Below are 14,893 nucleotides of genomic sequence, written 5' to 3'. Positions count from 1 at the left end.
CGCCAGCAAATCGTCATTAATTTCTGCTTTTCACAGCCTCATCAACATCTCTCTTATTACTTCCAGAACAGCAATTTCTGGGCGACAAGAGGATAAAAAGAAATATTCAGCTGGAGTGCATTCACAGGAATGATGACAAATTTTGAGTAAATGGTAGAAAATGCCAATTAAACGATAATTATTTATATTTTGAAAGGACTGAAGCAGCCACCGAACTTGCTTTTGAGCCATCGCACCCGTGCCCACGGAAGTCATGGATACACAGTCTCTGCCCGGGGCTGCTAAACAACGCGACACCCTCTTCACTGAAAGATCTGACCAAAAGTGCACGCACCTGACATTGACATTCGGAGCATGAATTAACCCTCAATCCAATGTGCCAAGAAATTAGGAGTCTTCACTGTAATAACGCAAGATGCCTTTTCCCGTGTCTGCCCTGCGTGGCACCAATGTAGAGTGAAACAAGTCACAAAAGCTGGGCCTGGGGATCTAATCAGAAAGGGATTTGTCTTGCCCGGCCAGCGTTGCTCAGTAGTGTGGAAACCCCTTTCACGTCCCGCGTGATTCAGGGTTCCGGTTCAGGGTTCGGGTTCTGGAGAAGGCCGCACACAAATGATAAAGAGACTTAGAAAAATATTAATTTGGGAAATGGGGGCCAGGTGGTAGTCCAACTCTAGTGGGAGGATTACTCCTCGCTCTGGCTTCGCCATCCCTTTTATTTAGATTATGGGATACACCCAGGAAACTCCAATCATTGAATTTAGGACTAACAGGTGGGGGCTTTAATTAAGGTTGACCAGCCCTCCGAATTCCCTGTCCACAGCTTTCTACAATGATTGGCTTCCGTCATGTAGTTAAGCATCGACCTATGAACCAGGAGGTCATGGTTCCATTCCTGGTCAGGGCACACGCCCGGGTTGCCGGCCAATCCCCAGTAGGGGGCGTGCAGGAGGCAGCCGATCCATGATTCTCTCTCATCATGGATGTTTCTATCTTTCTCTCCCTCTCCCTTCCTCTCTGAAATCCATAAAAATATATTAACAACAACAACAACAAAAGATAAAAGAAAGAGAGGGACCTGTCTTTCTGCAAAGAGAAGTACTTTGCCTTCTTCCTTGGACATTTAAACATGAAAGCTCTACGCTGACCGCGATGGCTAAGCTGCGCTGTGGCTGATGGACCAGAGGGACGATCCGTCCTCCCGGAGTCTGGTCCACCGGGCACTCTTCTTAGTGCTACTTCTTCAGTCGGTTTTCACGGGAACCAATCCTATTCCAAAGGCTGGACACTGGGGTGGGGCGGAGTCCCATGGAGACCGATCCTATTACCTCACCTCCCAAGGGGGACCTGGAGCGGTAAATAGCGTCTTGGTGCTTTGTTTTGTTTGTTTCTGTTTGTTTGTTTTCCTTAGTGTTTTGTTTTACTGTATTTAGTGCTGACTGGGCAGGGCGGGGGACCCCAGACCCCAGTGTCTGTCCCCCGACTCTTCTCACACGGTGTAGGTGACAAGACAGGCCGGAGGAGGGGTCCTCCCTGGCACTTTGTGATCTTGGCCACATCAACCAACAGAATCCTCGGTTTCCTCACACGTAAGGAAGGGCCAACCCTCTCCTTGGACGAGGCCCGAACACCAAATAAAAATATGCTCGTGAAAACGATGTGCACACAAGGAAACGCCAAGCGAGGGTGAGACGTCGTTCGTCCTGGGACAATGGCAGCAAAGATTTCAACTTGACTGGGGCTCTGCCACCTGGCCTCTGTCTCCAGAGGGCTGGGCTGGGTCTGCGGGAGCCCTGGGACTCGGAGCCAAAGGGACCCTAAGTGCCGTGGGGTGACTATCATGGCAGAAGCCTGAGTGCTGGAGACCCACCTGTGGCAGAGAGCAGGGTGCTCCTCCAGACGGGGGGCTAGGACGGGAGAGGCGAGAATCCAAGGACACGCACAGATGCTAAGGCATCGCTCCCCACCGCGCTCGTCCCAGGAAACCCACAACTGTGCGACGTGAGTATTACTTTAGCGCGTTCAGTGTGTTGTCACGAAGACTAAATGAGAGAACGCACGCAGAAGCGCTCGAGAGAGCACACAGCCGCGTCCTGCGGAGGGGATTAATATTGTCACAGGGTAGAAATTACACGCGCAGCCGTACCTCACCCACAACAGGCCTCCTTCACGTGAGGAGAGCGGAGCTAATTACCGCTCCACGACAGCCCGAGACAAGACAACACCGATGCTCTTAAGGGAATGTCAGCCGCGTGCACGCACCCACCTTCGCTCTCCAGCGCGCTGCCTGTCGCTCTACATGGACTAAACGTCGGACAGATGTTCAATAATTGACGTGGCTTATCTGCCTCTCGCAGGCTCCCTGCCCACCCGCTTGCCAACATTTCTAGTCGCTATAGCAACTGTAAACATTAATGATTATTCTAACATGCCAAGGGGATTTCAACACATTCTTAACTTAAGAAAAAAAGACTCCATCAGGGGAAAAAAAAAATCTATCCATCTGTGGGAAGATGAAAAATATTTACATTTACTAGTGAAGTCCTTAGTTATTGCTTTTACTAGAGCTAAACACACAAACCCATTTCTTTAGTTTCATGTAGGCAGTCGTGGGGACTTGAGAAGCTCAGGATCCTCGGACAAAAGGGAGAAAGAATTCATCTAGAAAAAATGCTAACAGAGCCGGGTGGGGGCTCTAGCCGGTTTGGCTCAGTGGATAGAGTGTCAGCCCATGGACTGAAGGGTCCCGGGTTTGACTCTGGTCAAGGGCACGTACCTCGGTTGCAGGCTTGATCCCAGGCCCTGGCTGGGGAGCGTGGGCGGAGACAACCAATTGATGTGTCTCTCTCACATCGATGTTTCTCTCTCTCTGTCTCTCCCTCTTCCTTCCACTCTATCTGAAATTCAATGGAAAAATATCCTCAGGTGAGGATTAACCAAAAAACTGAAATAGAAAACAAGAGCGGGGCGGGGGTGTCTGTCCCCTGGAGGAACCTGGAGATGAACAGGAAGCCAGCACTTACCGCATTCACTTCCTGCCAGTGACCCCCGAGCCAGGTCCGTGGACGAGGCGTGTTGTAACTGCCATGCTCACGGTACACCAGCTTTTTAACTGACTCCTTAACATCGAAAGATTGTACTTAGAATGGGCGTTTGTGGCTTCTCACGCAAAACCGTAAGGCCAGGCAAGACGGAGCCTGTATTTTTTCTTGGCAAAAACTGGCCCTAGGTGAGTGGCGAGCGGCGAGCGGCTGGCTGGTGTGACGGGGGACATAGTCTCCGCCCAACCTACCTTATCTCATTCTTTACATTCTGACCTGAATCTGCCAGAACCCCTTTCACACGTTACATCAGGGGTGGGCAAACTTTTTGACTCGAGGGCCACAATGGGTTCTTAAACTGGACCGGAGGGCTGGAACAAAAGCATGGATGGAGTGTTTGTGTGAACTAATATAAATTCAAAGTAAAGGAGCGGAGGGGAGAGCAAGAGAAACGGATAGAACAGCCGAATGGGCGGAATCTGGCCCGCGGGCCGTAGTTTGCCCACGGCTGCGTTACATGCTTTCACAAAGCGAATCTCCGGGAGCCCATCAACCCCATGCACCTGGCGCCCCTTGCTGTGTGAGAAGCAGGGGTGGCTGATGGTGTGTCCACACTGCTGGACTGGACTGGCCCTGGGAGCTGCTACCCCGCCCTCCCCTCCCCAGGTGACCCCATGACTCCTAAGAACCAGTGACGGACCAGGGCAAGCTCAACCGGGAAACAAGAGGCCAGAAGAAGCCATCAAAATCTTGTCCTCCTTCATGTCTATGTTTTTTCCCCTTAAAAAATTATTGTAGCGAAATACACATAAACTGTACCATTTGCACCACTTCTATGCATACAGTCCAGTGGCATTAAGAACATTCAAACTGTCGTGCAACCAGCCCCATGAGCATTGAAGAGCATTATATATCTTCACAAGCACAGACGTCTGTGCTCGAACTCCACCTTCTTCATTCTACTTAAAACAATCGTTCCTGCCTGGCCGGCGTGGATCAGTGGTTGAGCATCGACCTATGAACCAGGGGGTCCTGGTTCAATTCCTGGTCAGGGCACATGCCCGGGTTGAGGGCTCAGTCCCCAGGTTGAGGGAATGCAGGAGGCAGCTTATCAATGATTCTCTCTCATCATTGATGTTTCTATCTCTCTCTCCTTCTCCCCTCCTCCCTGAAATCAATGCTATCTAATAAAGATGGAATATGCAAATTGACCATAACTCCATGACAAAGATGACAGCACCCACTGCCAATAAGGAGGGAATATGCAAATTGGCGCGACAAGGCGAGAGGCAGAAGGCAGCTCTGGTTGGAGTGAAGGCAGAAAGGCGGCTCCGGGCCGGAGTGAAGGTGGTGCTGGCAACCAGGGGAAGGAAGGCCTATTCTTGCATGAATCTTCATGCATTGGGCCTCTATCCTATCTAATAAAAGAGTAATATGCAAATTGACCATCACTCCAACACACAAGATGGTTGCCACAAGATGGCTAGCAGGGGAGGGCAGTTGGGGGTGACCAGGCCTGCATGGAGGGCAGTAAGGGTCAACTAGGCCGGTAGGGGAGGGCAGTTGGGGGTGACCAAGCCAGCAGGGGAGGACAGTGGGGGTGACCAGGCCTGCAGGGGAGGGTAGTTAGGGGTGACCAGGCTGGCAGGGAAGGGCAGTTAGGGGCAACTGGGCAGGCAGGGGAGCAGTTAGGCATCAATCAGGCTGGCAGGGGAATGGTTAGGAGGTGATCAGGCTGGCAGGCAGAAGCGGTTAGGGGCAATCAGGCAGGCAGGCAGGCAAGCAAGCGGTTGGGAGCCAGCAGTCCTGGATTGTGAGAGGGGTCCCAGATTGGAGAGGGTGCAGGCTGGGCTGAGGGACACCCCCACCCCCATGCACGAATTTCTAGTAAAAATATGAAAAAAAACCCGACATGGTTCCCCTGGCCCTTCCCCAGTCCTGCAGTGGCCCCACCACACCCTGGGCATCTTCTTCGCTAATTCTTCCTCTGGTGCCTACCCAGCCTCAGTCCAACTGCGCACACTAAGTCCACACTAAGATCTGCCTGCCGTTGGCTGTGTGACCTTGGGCAAGTCACCCCAACTCTCTGGGCTGTTCGGTAGTTAACTCTGCCTGTGGGAGTGGGGCGTCAGGTGGGGCGGTACTCCCTGGGGGCAGCTCTGTAGCTGGTTCCTGCTGATGAAGGTGGTGGGGTTCAGGAGAGAGGCTGAGAGGGAAGAAGGAAGGTCCCTCTGAATAGAGGCTGTGAGCCCAAGCGTCACTCTCCCTGGCAGTCGCTAGACGCCAGGTGCTAGCACGCTGTGAGTTTGCACGTACAGACACAAAGGAAAGGGACCCACCGAAGGCCTGGCTATTCTGTGAGGAAGGCGTGGGGGCACAGGGCCAGGGTGAAGGCCCGCTCAGTGCTGTCTCCGCCAGCTCCTCACACAGAGCGGTCCCCTCCTGACGGGTCACCTCTGCCACCAGGGACCAGGAGACACGGATACTTTTAGCGGCTGGCCCCCCGCCAGGTCCCAGATTGCCGGGTGAACACTGATGAGCTGACCCCGTTTGATGACGCTCGACCCCACCTGCCCCTGCTCCGCCTGGGGCAGGCGTTTGGACCTTCTCCACTCTCCATCAGCGTCTGACCCGAGACCTGGGAGCCCCGGTGGGCTAGGTCCTCAGCTGACGGTGCTTGGGGCTAATTGCACAACGCCCTGGCTGATCTTCAAGGGGACGAGTGCCGAGGCCACGGTTCAGCCGTCTGAAGGCACTGACACGTTTATGATCTCTCAAATGCTTGCCTTTTCTCTCCTGAATACGATACAGAGCCGAGAAAAGGAAGGGTTCGGTATAAGGTGGAGAGCAGAGGACAACGGTCGGCAGAGCATCCATGGCTGCGGCCACCACCTAAGACCAAGGCACAGTGTCTCCGGCTGGACTACTGCTGCCTCTTTCTCGGTCTCTCCTGCTCGGCTGCAAGCTCCTCAAAAGACATCTTGTCCCACTATCGACAGAAGTACCTACAACCTATCACGGCTTATGTTAAAGAACATGCCCCTGAAGATGGCTTTCGCAGCGCTCGGTCAGAATGTGATGGTGTCGGATGAAGTCTCAATACTTTCTCTTTACTAAGATGTTCTTGGGGAAGTGGGGGTGGGGAGCTAGGTTCTGTATTTTGTTGTCATTGTTATTGTTTCAGTTGAATAAAAAATAGTCCCTCTGTTTTCCATCAGATATTTCAAGGTGACCTGGCTAATCCTTCAGCTTTGCACACCTTTGCTCAGCTGCTCCTGGGATATAGGATAGATCCCGCTCCTTGGACTCACCCCCTGTGGGACATTTCCTCGGTGGAATGTTTAACACTGTGGCCACGGAGCAGAATGGGATCACGAAGGGGAAGCATGTCCCATGACCTCGAGGCCAGCCACGCTCCTCCTATTCCCCTCCATTCCTCACAGATTCACTTTTCCCACAACAAAGAGCCTCTGACCCACAAAAAAAAAGGGGAAAAGATTTCTTCCGAAAGGACTGAGCAGATACCAAATCTCTGGGCTACTGGTCAAATGCAGACTCGATGTGGGCGCCAGCTTGGGCGTTGATGAATTCCGTTCTTTATTGCTGGTTTCCTGACGGGACCTTGGGCTTGGCCTCGATAAGACTCAGATGAAATCATTCTTCTGGCGTTGTTCAGCTCGACCATCATATATTCCTAATCATCATTTGTATTATTCCGTTTTCTTTCCTTTTCCCAGTTCCCTTGGGTTATGAGTGCCTTGGTAACTACTTTCCAAGAGCTCACTTACAACGAATGACGTCAACCATGAGTCATGCATTGCACAAGAAATACCATGTTCTTTGTTATTATTATACTGGGATGCTTTGTTTTTGGGTTGTACAGAAGTTGTGCATTGAAATAAAATCAGGTTCTGTTTAAAAAATAAAAAGAGTAGGATGCAATTGTAGCAGGAATATAAAAAGCAAAGTTACACCTAATTCTCTTTCATCTGTAAATAATTCTAGACCACACCGCATTGCCTTGGTGCCGATGGTAGAGCTGGCAAAATGGGAACATCTGGGTGATTGTAGGACATGCCGATGTTGTGCTGGGAAGCAGTTCCCATGGAGGTGATGGCGATCCTGCCTATGCGGGGGTCTCTGCACCGTCCATTAACAGGTCCCTGCTCCGAAAAGCCGGGCCAACGTCGAAACCACCCAGAGGTCCCTCCTGAACCCAGATTGCTTGGGCAATGCGCACGGACGTCAGTACCTGGGTCTGAATTCCGAGTGTCAGCATCACTCGTGGTTATCTTTGTTGAGAAATCGTCCAATGATGAGATTGGCATCAAAAGCTCATGGTTTGGAAAGACCTTGGACTATCTGACTCTCCCTCTGGCTTCATGTGACAAAGTAGAACAGGAACGTTGAGGGAGGTGAAGGGCTCCCTGCACTGAGCACCGGGGCAGGAAGTCCCGCCTCTTCACCACGTAGGCAGGAGTGTCAGTCACAGAGTAGCTGTGCACTTGGCCTTCTGGTGAGAGGCTTTTCCCTACAGATGGAGAGCCAAGGAGACAGGGCTGGGGGAAAGGGGGGTAATGGTCTAAAGATATGGACTCGCAGCTTTCTAAAAGACGAAGGGAAAACGGGAGAAGGTGAGGGAGGAGTAGGAGAAAAGGAAAAAGGAAAGAAATATCTGAGCTCACACTCCCACGTGGCGGCTTCTTGATGAACAAATTTATCTTGGGTTGAATTGATGGCTTTGTTACCCCGGAAACCTAACGAAGGTCAGTGTTGCCCACAGCCAGGTGGCGCTGTGATGACCCAGGACAGTGCGGGCACCAGGCCGGGAGCCTGTAGGTGAACCTCACACACCTGGTGGGGCCCTCGAGTTGGGCCCTCTGACCATGGCGACTGCCATCCCTGGGCTTGTTCCACGTGGGGACTGTGGAAGCCACGCCTACACAAATGTCACCAGGGGCCTTGGCTCCTATTTCAGACACGGGCCCGCTAAGAGGGCAGGAGGGCCCTGGCCGGTGTGGCTCAGCTGGATGGAGCATCGTCCCCTGCACCAAAAGGTGGTGGGTTTGATTCCCATATGGGAGGCAACTGATCAGTGTCTCTCTCTCACCCATTTCTCTCTCTCTCTCTCTCTCAAATTAATGAAAACATATCCTCAGGTGAGGATTAAAAAATATATATATTTTTAAAAAGGCAGGAGGCTCCCCACTCAGCTATGTGAGTCTCAATTCTCTGCTCTCAACACGTCACCTGGGAAATGTGAAATAACAGGAGTACAGAGTGCTTGACCACCTTTGGGCTCTTCGGGTCTCCTGCTGAGGATCAGGGCCTGGCACTGCCCTGTGGGCTGCCCTGTGTCCTGTCTGCAAGGTGGCCAGCTGCCAAGGTGACCTCCTACAGCGATCATGTCAGTGTGATGGTCCAGCTGAGCCTGCAAACACCCGTGGGTGCACTGTGGGCACCGCCAGCTGCTCCCAGGCCCGCCGCGTCCTCTCTGCTCCCTATGGCCTCGCACGTGGCCCACCTGGTTCAGCCTCAGTGAGGCCCTGAAAGTGTAAGAGCCCGCCCCGGGTTTGGGGTGGCATCATTCATTCCAAGGTCACCCGTCAAGGAACTTCTCAGTATGTACAAGCTTCAGAGAAAGAAATCTCACTCACCTACAAGGGTCTAACGAATGTCTGTGTTTTTTTTTTTTTTAAATATATTTTATTGATTTTTTACAGAGAGGAAGGGAGAGGGATAGAGAGTTAGAAACATCGATGAGAGAGAAACATCGATCAGCTGCCTCCTGCACACCCCCTACTGGGGATGTGCCTGCAACCAAGGTACATGCCCTTGACCGGAATCAAACCAGGGACCCTTCAGTCCGCAGGCCGACGCTCTATCCACTGAGCTAAACCAGTCAGGGCAAATGTCTGTGTTTTTAAAAATATATATATTTTTATTGATTTCGGAGAGGAAGGGAGGGGGAAATAGAAACATCTGTGAGAGAGAATCATGGATCGGCTGCCCCCTGCACGCCCCCCATTGGGGATCCAGCCCACAACCAGGGCATGTGCCCTGACCGGGAATCGAACCATGACCTCCTGGTTCATAGGTCGACGCTCAACTACGGAGCCACGCCAGCTGGACCATGTTTCTGTTCTGATTGCCTCTCTGTTCTTTCGTTTGCCATCCCCATCTAAGGCGAACGAACAAACAATCCAACCAAGATCTCAACAGCAATTTTTGACTAAACTCAGATAATTATTTTTTACCAATTAATTGGGAACGTCTTTAGCTGTCTGTGTAAGGACCGTTCCTTCGCAGATATGTAAGGAAATAACGCGTTCAAACCGGCTGGGTTTTATCTCCAGGGAGCCAACGTCGTTGTCAGAACTCTGCGTCGTACACAACGTCGGGGTGCGGGCTGCTGTGTTTTATCTGGCTGCGCTGTCACCGGGCTGGAGAAAGCCAGCCGTTAGCATGGCATCCATCACTCCACGTTCCCGGGAACTTCGCTGGGGAGAGCCATCACCTGCTCTGGTTTGTAGGAGCCCGAGGGACAGGTGTCAGCTGCCTTTTCTCCTGCCACCCACCCCCGTCGACAGCATCCTGGCACCTGAAAGGAACAGCGTCGCTGGTGGGCAGGGAGCCCACGGCTTCCGGCAGGGCGGTCCATTATTAATGGAGAGAGTCACAGGGGAGTGATGTACAGATGTCAGACCTTCCAACGCCCAGGGCGCCCCCGGGGACGGGGCTGACAGGTGCTGGGGGCAGACCTTGGCAGGCCTCATTAGTCGCTCCCAGGGCCGGCCCCGGAGTGATGAAGAGGCAGCTGCTCTCCAGGGCCAGGCGTCAATGGCATCTCAGGGTCACCACCCTGAATGCTTCCCGATTATTTATTTTCTGTTGCAAGACACAGGGTGTGGGTGGCACATCCGTTCTACCAGCCTGTGGATGGAAACGCACAGCTCTCACATTCCTCACACTCGCCGTCCACAAAAGCTACTCACTCCCTCCACGAATTGAACCCGATTATTCCTGACTTCTGATAAGACAGGCTGCAGGGGGGCTGGCGGTGGGCGAGGCAGGTGTTGGCTGTTGGGTCCAAGTGTCCAGAAGAGCCCTTTACGTGCTTGTGCGTCATTTGAAAGATATGACCTCATGCACAGCAAAGGGGAGAGTTTTAGAGCTGGCGTGACGGAGGATTAGTTTAGTCCTACCCAGTCTTATTCATCCTCATTCTGGAAGTTTCCACATAGCCACATGCATGCCGCTGGGCTGGAGCTTTAGGGGTGGACCCTGACATTCAAACCGGAGAGGCCACGTGGCTGGAGCACGGAGAGGCCGGCACTTTCCGCTCACTGTCCTCAGCCCTGCGCCTCGGGAGGGCACACGGGCCCGGCCCTCACGCCGTCTGCAAAGCTGGGCCGTGACGAGGTGACTCGCGCTCACTGCTCACTGCATTTCTGCTGTTAAACGATTGCTGCCGGGCACGTGGATTTGGTGGGGACTTAGAGGTGCACCCCTGGGAAGCAGGTGTTTCAGATCGCGGCCAATGGCAGGCGCCAGGCCGCCGACCGGCCACTCTCTGCCTGTGTTTCTCCGGTTGATGTTGAGTGACAAACGCCACATCTACGCCGCAGAGATGAGCGTGGGGATGGAGACAGAACTCCGCCAGCTCGAAGGTCATGTTTCCTAACCCGACAATGAGCGGAGTGTGACCCCCTCTCCCAAGCAATTCTCGGACCTGGGCTACAGGGCCCTTGGGGAGGCGGCGTGGAGGCGGATGCTTTCCCATCCCCCGCAGGAAGTCATTGCCGAGTGCAGGCCGAGCGCACAGCACCGCACACCTGCCCCAGCAGCACAGGAGGACCCGCCCCGCAGCAAAGAGGCTCACGGCCCGCCCAGGCATGTTCCCGGCACCCTCTCCAGCAGGGAGCGAGGCAGCTGTTTTCGGCTGGATGCCCAGGGGGATTTTCAACCGGGAGACCAGTACTGAGCCGCCATCCGGTTCGCAGGAGACCCTCGGTCCACGCGAGGTAGAAACGCCTCCATGCAACGCAGACGTTTTCCTGCCCCAAACGCTGGGACAAAGACGCTTTTTCGCAGAAGGAGGTAATGGACTGTGGAGAAGCGCGTCCTAAAATGTGAGCTGGAAGCAACCCTTCGAGACCGCGAAGCCCCCCCATACCCTGGGATCTTTAAGTGTTTTGTTTTAGAAATTTTCCAACGTATCCCAACGACCGAACTTGAGAGACTGTGCTAGCACAATGCATTCCGCGTCATTACTGACCCGCCTGGAGAGAGCCGGGCTTGCCTCTGACCGCCTCTAGCCGTGGGCGATCATTTAGCAGGGAACAGACGTATCTTCCTTCTGTTCGTGATTATCTTATTTCATAACGTTGTTCGTAATCTTGACTATGAGAAGGATGGAAGCTGGTACTCTTTTTGGCCTTTTGAGCTGTATGTACTTTTAACCCCCTCCCCGCCCCCCCCCCCCCCATTTCACATACATATCCCCAAATAGCAGGTCAGGAGTTGTTGGGGTAATTCATCTTCACTTAGGCAAGACCTCAGGGGTGTGTCTCCTATAAAACAGAGATATAGACGGGATCACCAGGCTGGGTAAGAATTCAGTTGGTTAATTCATGTAAAGCAGGGGTCCTCAAACTTTTTAAACAGAGGGCCAGTTCACTGTCCCTCAGACCGTTGGAGGGTCGGACTATAGTTTAAAAAAAAAACTATGAACAAATTCCTATGCGCACTGCGGGCCCGGGACGAGTCGGCTGCTAAGCGGGACAGGCAGCGGCACCCGGCGGGCCGGATCAATGTCCTCGGCGGGCCGCATGTGGCCCGCGGGCCGTAGTTTGAGGACGCCTGAATTGTAAAGCATTGAAAATAGTGTCTGACATGCGTGATCCCCGAGGTAAGCGTTGTGTTCTGGGTGGATCGCTTCCCGTGTGCTGCCTGCCGGGTGCCAGGCCCAGGGTCAGACTCGCTCCGGGAGGGAGCCGGCGGCTTCGCCTCCCGTCTGGGCTCTGGCACCGGTGATGAGGCAGGGCCTCTCCTGGGGCAGTTAGTTCAAAGGACGTCTTACAAATTCCACGGCGCTTGGAGAAAGTCACTCTCGACGACCCCCAGCTCCTTCCACGAGAACTGGTCTATTCCGGTTTTCTGCATGTTCTGGGCGCAGGGCTGCTATTTACACGTTTTCCGCGGATGGCTCATTTCGTCCAGATGTTCAAGTGATCGGAGCGGCACGGAGTTTTCTCTTCTGATTTCAAATCTTCTGTGCAGAGCGATGGGCTCTTTCCAATTCTAATTCCGCGCATTTGTGTCTCTCTTGTTTGCTCTCGATTGGATTCGGAGAGGAACGCGCTTGCCTTTTTTCTCTCTCTCTGAAAGCTCCCGGCGTCTCCTGTGTGCCCCGCCTGTGGCGTGTTGCTGCAGCAGCCGGAATGGATGAAGACAGTCTCCTGTCACCATTTCCCAATCCCACACATTTGTGCTCCAGTTAGGGGCCATTCTTCAAGCAGGTTTTTTTAAAAAAATATATTTTATTGATTTTTTACAGAGAGGAAGGGAGAGGGATAGAGTTAGAAACATCGATGAGAGAGAAACATCGATCAGCTGCCTCCTGCACACCTCCCACTGGGGATGTGCCCGCAACCAAGGTACATGCCCTTGACTGGAATCGAACCTAGGACCCATCAATCTGCAGGCCGACGCTCTATCCACTGAGCCAAACCGGTCAGGGCAGGGGTGGGCAAACTTTTTGACTCGAGGGCCACAATGGGTTCTTAAAGTGGACCGGAGGGCCGGAACAAAAGCATGGATGGAGTGTTTGTGTGAACTAATATAAATTCAAAGTAAAGGAGCGGAGGGGAGAGCAAGAGAACCCTCCGCTCTTTCGGCTCCGCGGGCCGGATAGAACAGCCAAACGGGCCGGATCCGGCCCGCGGGCCGTAGTTTGCCCACGGCTGGGTCAGGGCCTTCAAGCAGGTTTTTGATGGCTGCCCTCTGTTTCTGGTCCGGTTAACTCTGCATCTTTCTCGAACCCATGTAACGTGGCCCTCCACCCCCACCATCTCCCACCTCGCAATTGCTAATTTCTGTTCAGAAAAACACCTGCCTGTTTAAGAACACCTCAGAGCCTCCTCACTGCCTATGGCCAGGCGTACACGTGTCCCTTATCCCTGCCCCGCCCAGGGCCCCGCGACAGCCTCCCCACTCCAGCCCTGGGTGCTCTGGTTCTGCCTGCGATACTGTCCCTCCTTCCTACGCCCACACTCTCCCCTCCTTCAAACCCAAGCTCCAGAGCTACTTTTCAAACTCTTGTTTCTCTTTTCAAAAGCCAAACCTGCGTGTGCACGGAATAAGGACTGGGCTTCGCGCACCCACCCCCGGGGCAGCCTGACTTCCCACGGCGTCTCCTAGGCACTCGCCGGTTCGAGGGAATGAGACACCGGACAGACCCCAAAACACGTCGCGAATTCGCTGGGCTTTGTGGACCAAGCCCCGCTTTTCCAAACGCCTCCTCCTTTTGATGCTCGTGTGTCTGGCCCTTCCTCCGACTGATCCATGGGTCTCCCGTTCTGAGGATCAAGCCTGGAGATCATCTCTTCGATTTTCCCCTGATGTTTAAAAAGAAAATACATTCCCCACTGGGACTGAAATCCAGCCTCAAATACTCTTAAGGCAGTCCTGTCGTTGAATCAAGCACAGGGTAATTCTCAGGAGACCATCACTCCATCGCTAAGGAATTACAATCCGTGGCTGAACTGCCCCACAAAAACAAAAAGGGAAAGGAAGAGAGAGAAGAAGAATTTCTCAAAGTTTATTTCTGCTGTTTCTCTTTTTTTTTAATGTTTTAATTAAATGAGTTTCTTTGCGCGAATTGAACACAAAGACTTTTAGTTGGTTGGTATTTACCCGGTGGCTGAGCCTAGTTCTAAGCCAGGGGTGGGCAAACTTTTTGACTCGAGGGCCACAATGGGTTCTTAAAGTGGACCGGAGGGCCGGAACAAAAGCATGGATGGAGTGTTTGTGTGAACTAATATAAATTCAAAGTAAAGGAGCGGAGGGGAGAGCAAGAGAACCCTCCGCTCTTTCGGCTCTGCAGGCCGGATAGAACAGCCGAACGGGCCGGATCCGGCCCACGGGCCGTAGTTTGCCCACGGCTGTCTAAGCTGTGGCCTGCGACTTGCCATAAATCCAAAACCAGCGCAGCCGGAGGAAAAGGAGAATTTAGTAAGAAAGCACACGGCTGCATGCCTGCGGAGCTCTGCTCAGAATCAGACGGGCGATTGTCCATCCAGGCTCATTCCTGACATTGGGGCTCAGGGCTGGGAGGCCTGGGGTTTTTCTGTAACTAGGGAGTGCTTGCTACTAACACACACTCACGTCCCCTCACATGCGTCCCGTTGCTCCAGTTGTTGGCAGCAAGGCATGCGGGAGGAGAGTTAGGGAATATTCACGCTGTTTTAAAGAGCGTCGGTAGGAAAACACGAAGGCAAGACGTGAGGTCAGGAGCGTCAGAAAGTTCACTTCACGGGTGTTCTCCGACCTCAGAAAGACTCGCCGTGGTCCCCCTGTCACGTCCGTGGGGAGCAGCAGGCCTGCTCCTGGCCACACGGCTGCGTTCCTCACTGTGCTTCCTTGGCTCATGCTATTTTGTTTGTTTGTTTTGTGTATCCTCAACAGAGGATATTTTTTCCCATGGAATTTTAGAGAGAGTGGAAGGGATTGGGAGAGACAGAGAGAGAGAAACATCGATGGGAGAGTGACACATCAGTTGGTTGCCTCCCTCACGTGCCCCAACCAGGGCCAGGGATCGAGCCTGCAACTGAGGCACATGCCCTTGACCA

The 14,893-nt window shown here is 53.2% G+C and overlaps 1 protein-coding gene across 3 annotated transcripts in view; it reads right to left on the bottom strand.

Annotated features, from left to right (window-relative positions):
• The window catches only part of CNTN4 (contactin 4), a 476,106-nt gene that overhangs the window by 95,863 nt on the left and 365,350 nt on the right, over positions 1–14,893 (bottom strand). The window lies entirely within an intron of this gene.

This window comes from Plecotus auritus, assembly GCF_963455305.1.
Source record: "Plecotus auritus genome assembly, chromosome: 6".
Lineage (NCBI taxonomy): Eukaryota > Metazoa > Chordata > Mammalia > Chiroptera > Vespertilionidae > Plecotus > Plecotus auritus.
This window is presented reverse-complemented; position numbering and strand designations above follow the sequence as displayed.